The following is a 5,600-nucleotide window of genomic DNA, read 5'->3' as shown; positions in this document are numbered from 1 at the left end:
CATTTAACATTAAATTTTAAGGTTTTGTTATAAGTTTATTTAAGGTTTCTTTTGTCTCTTTCGTGCGACAAAAGAGAACACGGCGATCTCCACGAAGAGGACGACGGAGGCAACGGCGACAGCGAAGAGGGCGACGGAGGCAACGGCGATCTCCACGAAGAGGGCGATAGAGGAACGGCGATCTCCACGGCAAATCTCAGGTACTTCTTTAGTTCTTCCGAAGAACCCCCCATTCCTGACCCTAACCCTAATCCCCTGCAGCTCGCGCTCACCTTCGCCAAGATCGGCGTATCGGTCGAAGACCTCGCCTCCTTGCCACCCGTCGCTGACGCCGGCGCGGAGAAGAAGGCCGAGCGACTCGCTCTTAGGGTTGGCGAGAACCTCTTCAATTTCATGCAGTCCTTCTGCGGGATTGACGGAAGCCGGCTCGTCGTGCCCATGGATATCCTTGATCGGTGGTTCAAGAAGTTCCAGGAGCGAGCCCGGAAGGATCCCAGTTACCTCAAAGGTTTTGCCTTGTGACAGACAGGTGAATGCCCAATCCCAAAGGTGCTGCTTTTTGCAAGGATCTCTTTCCTTGATGGTATCGCGTTTCATATTATATTTTGGTTGCATCTGATTTTCTTGAATTGTGCTTAGTAAGTCATTTAGTAATGCATATAATTTTTCTATTAGAACTTAGAAGAACATTGTTGATTCTCTTCCAAAAGGGAATGGCCTGATATCCCATAACAATCAAAAGAGAATGAATCAAATTGTTAAACAGAATACTCGTGTGCTGTTGTATGTTTGGCATCCTCAAACATTTAATATAGGGATCGAGCAACTTGATACAGCGGTACTTTTGAAGTCTTAGCTGTCTATAAAAGAACCAAGCCAAGTCTTCTGAGTTTTTATCGTGCTCAACTAGTGACAGAGCTATCCCTATAATTTAAACTATGAATTGTATAAATAAAATTTGAATATATATATATATATATATATATATATATATATATATATATATATAATACTCTTTATGCATTGGTATTAAAAAAATAAATAAATAAACCCTGACATAAGTGAAATCTCCAAACACTTAAATCTGAGTTAACCTTCCTTTAAAGTAAAGGTTTTCTTTGATGACTATTCAACTAGCTCCATTCCCATTCCTGCCACATGAATATTTCATTAGTCATGATGTAGAAATGAAATCATTTACTTCCTAGAGCAGCAATCATTCCATTCTTCACATCATAATTAATTTTTTGAGATAATTTCATCATCAATTGTTATTTTGGTAATATGCTTCAATTTGCAATAGTTGCGTTAATTATTGTTTTAGTAATATATTTTGTGTATTTCTATCTAATGGTATGCATGAAATAGTCTCCACAATGATTTCAAAAGATTTGTGTACATTTACTTGCTTGATTCTTAAAGACCTATTGACCATTAACAAAATTAGCAAATAGAATAGAAGTTAAAGCAGTTGAAAATTCTAGATACTCTAAGTGCATGTGTTTCCTACTAGACACTAAGAACGGATCTAATAGCTATAATTTTGTGGTGAGTTTAAAAAGTAGCAATATTAGTTTGTCACCTTTATTTATTATTTTATTTTATTATTATTATGTGTTATATAAATCAACATGAATCCTCCTGATAATTGTAGTAGCATTAACCAAACAAGATAATACTCATTATCCAATAATAATTTTTCATCAACCAAGGTTGGATAATATTAATATAATGGGGTTTTCTAAATGGTCTGATGTTTCCTCTTTTACATAGTTCATATCACACTTCAGCTTATAGTAGTGCGGATAATATTAATATTATGTTTTCATAAGAATTTTTTTTAGTTTTATTAACAATTTTGGTGATGTAGTATAGTGTACATATTTTTAAGCTGTAGATAAATTTATTTTACAGGTGCAACAACTTGAAAGACACAAAGATATTGACAAACACATAAACCATCATTTCTTATTACGAGATGAAGAGGTTTGTTTAACTTGTGGTTGTTTATGTGTATATATATATAGTTGCAAGAAAGAAGATTATGTGTTAGATGATGAGATTTCTTATTGAAATGTTTTGATTTTTTTTTTAACAGTATATATTATAAATCATCTTTACCTCTAATAAGAGTTTTTTTTTTATGTTCAGGATTCTGGTGAAGAAGGATTATAGAAGTTATCTCTAGATCACGAGGAGTTGTTCTTTAGACTTTCTTTTGTGTAACTTTCATGGGAATAGTTATTTTTTTATTATCAAATTAATGATAGATATGTAGATATTTCTGTTATTGGATGAATGTTGGATGCACTTCAATTAATGATTATAGAATTTTATATTGTGGATATTATTTTTAATTTATAAAAAGAGAATTTTTCCTTTTGTTTTGAAATGACAATTTAATAAATTTAATCTAGATTAATTTGTATAATAAATGTTCTTTAAAGATTATTAATTTTTGTCATAATTATTGCATCTAACAAGTTGAAATATTAGGGACAGTAATTTACTGTCTTCACTTCTATTTGAGACAGCACATTACCATCTCGATTTAGTGTCTTTAGTTTTTTCACAGGATAAGACATAACATTTGAGACAAAACAATAACTGTCTTAAATACTTTTGAGACAATTGAATAACTGTCTCATTACCGTCTTAAATAGTATTTGAGACAGTACAACTGTCTCAATATTTTTTTGAGACGCTTGTATTAGAGACAACTACATTACCGTCTCATCACCGTCTCAAAAACATTTTGAGACATTAAATTTATAATTTAAGACATATTTTGTTGTGTCTCAAAAGCCTAGTTTTCTAGTAGTGTTTTAATTTTGGTTTTAATTAAAACTCTCCTTGTTTTGGGGAGAAGAGTGGCCGGCCATTATAATTTGAAAAGAGAAAATTATTTTAATTAAATAAATTTTCCTTTTCAATGGAAAAAGAATTAAGGAAGTTTTTATTAAATTTTCCTTATTTGCCAAGATCAAGGATTATAAAAGAGGGGGTAGAGAAGACTTCAATGCTAACGACTCTATTGTATTTTTCCTCTCTTTTCTCCTTGGGTGTGGCCGGCCCTTTCTTTCCTCTCCTCTCCTTTGTGTGGCCGAAATCTTCTCATGGTGGAGATAGCTTTGGTGGCCGGATCTAAGAAGGAGAGAAAAGAAGCATCTTTTCTAGCATCCCTTGGAGCATGGTGGTGGTGGCCGAACCTCTTCATCATAGGAGAAGTTTTGATGGCCGAAACTTGTAAGGAAGAAGAAGGTGCTTGGTGGTTCTCATCTCGGAAGATCGTTGCCCACACAACATCCGAGGTTAGAAGAGGAATACGGTAGAAGATCAAGAGGTCTTTCTAAAAGGTATAACTAGTAATTTTTCTTTCCGCATCATACTAGTTATTTTTGGAAATAATACCAAATACAAGAGCATACTAGTATTCTAGTATATATTTTTCGATGTTGTGTTCTTTTGTTTTTATTTCCTTGTGATTTGATTGTTCTTTTCGGTTAACCTAAAGTTATTTTAGGAAATTAAATATTAGCTTTCCATAAAAGGTTTTGTCTAGTCGGTGGTGGTTGCTCCCATATCCAAGAAGGCCATGTGCCTCGCCACGTCAGTACTGGGAACCAATTATGGAAATTAATATTTAATGGAATTAATAACTTAAGGTGATTTGGGTCGAACGTGTTAAGTTCCGCAGGAGATCCAAGTCAAAACCTAAAAGAACGAATAGATTAAGTTTTGGATCAAACGTGTTAAGTTCCGCAGGCGATCCAAAATTTAATTTAAAAGAACACATGGTAGCTAGGAAAAGGTTCAGACCTTTGTACAAAATTTTTGTACAGTGGAACCTCTAGGCTTTCCGAGTAGCAACCAACAATTGGTATCAGAGCTAGGGTTTTGCCTCTGTGTATTTGGTATTAGTTTAATTATGCACATGTCATACATAATTTAGGCAGGATAATAGTAGGATGTGCTAACTTTGTGGATGCAGGATCCAACTATTATGGCTTATAGTTATTATGTGTGTGATTGGACCCTTGGACATGTCAAGGGCATTTTATTGTGTGTGCATGATTGTATTATAAAATACAGCAGGAGCTGTATTTAGTTTTATTAGGATTTTATTTTTGATCTAGTTACATGTACATTCCTTTTATGGAATATAGGATCGATGGATGTAAATTTTATTTTATGTTCGATCTAGTTTACATGTACATTCCTTCGAGGAATATAGGATCAAAATGTAAAATTTTATTTATGTCGCGGATCGAATCTTGCAAAGCGTGGAACCTTCTAAGGACCAGAGGCGCAACGGAACTAGGAGCAAGATGGATGCGACAGCTAGACCCGGTGGCAGTGGCCAAATATGGCAGCAGCTTGGGATGACAACACACAGAGGACAACAAGAGATAAAAGCCATAATAGTTGAAAATTAGATTTTCTATTTATTGCTTTTATATTGTGCTGTGTGTGCATGTTAGTAGGCTAGCATAGTTAAAATTCCTCATTTATAAATAACTAAGTGGGAGAGGGATTTTTAAGTAAATCCCATGGTCTCCATTACTGGTTTGTAAGTGATGCAAACAAGCTTGCGCGTTGGCTCTGAGTGCCTTCCTCCATAACGAATGAGCTTGTTTGTGGATCACTAGAACAGACTTCCATTTTTGGATGACTATAGGAAGTTAATCAAGAGCATGTGATCTTCCCCAACGGAAGGGGCATAATCTTATTAATGGACTTAGTGTCAAGTAATGGTGTACACTTAGACACATCTAATAGTATCCTCCCCATCGGAGTCACTGCTATTATTTGTGTGACCAAATGATACCAACTATTAATTTTATTTGTCAAAAAGTTAGGTTGACAAGATAATAAAATTAATGGGTTAAACCCCTCCTTTTACAAATGTTGAATTTGTATACGTCCACACTAACGTGGCATGCAAAATTCACGGTGTTTGAGGTGTTGGTGAATTTAAATAATATTGTTTGAGGAATCAATATTTTTTTAAATTCAAAAGTTTTTGACCAAATATTTGATCAAAGACATATCAACTATTAATTTTATTCGTCATAAAGTAAAGTTGACGAGATAATAAAATTAATGGATAAAATCTCCTCTTTGATTTTGTATACGTCCACACTATCGTGGCATATAAAATTCATGGGGATTTTAAGGAATTGATCTTGACCAAATATTTTTGTGATTCTTAGGATTTAAAATGTTTGGCAATTCCCTAGTTGTTATACTATAGAAAAGACTTAGTAGTCCCAATTGTAATGATTGGAAATAGGACTTGGACATTAAGGTAGACTGTCTTCTAAGAACTAAGAACAATTTAGGTGTATTTAATTCATTAGTTGAAACATGTCTAGTGGTGTTATCTACCAGAACCTGGAGTGTAGATACAAGATGTCATTAATCATGTCTGCAATTCATTGCAGGGTTCCAGGAAACCCGACAACTAAATGAAAGGTAAATCACCGTCCACATGGGCACTACTGTAAAAGTGGTAGCTGTTGCAGTGGGAGATGTTTATCCTTTGATAAAGATAAAAATATGGATTTTAAGTAATTGTCTTTACGTACCAAGTTTAGAAA

At 34.2% G+C, this 5,600-nt stretch overlaps 1 long non-coding RNA gene across 1 annotated transcript; it reads left to right on the top strand.

Moving 5' to 3' along the window:
* The first annotated feature begins 306 nt into the window (after nt 1–306).
* On the top strand, nt 307–2,336 carry LOC121990608. The gene is made up of 3 exons (XR_006114638.1): nt 307–529; nt 1,915–1,986; nt 2,152–2,336. It is a non-coding gene; the product is annotated as an uncharacterized LOC121990608 (long non-coding RNA).
* Nucleotides 2,337–5,600: the final 3,264 nt, after the last annotated feature.

Source organism: Zingiber officinale, chromosome 6B (genome assembly GCF_018446385.1).
Source record: "Zingiber officinale cultivar Zhangliang chromosome 6B, Zo_v1.1, whole genome shotgun sequence".
Taxonomy (NCBI): Eukaryota; Viridiplantae; Streptophyta; class Magnoliopsida; order Zingiberales; family Zingiberaceae; genus Zingiber; species Zingiber officinale.
This window is presented reverse-complemented; position numbering and strand designations above follow the sequence as displayed.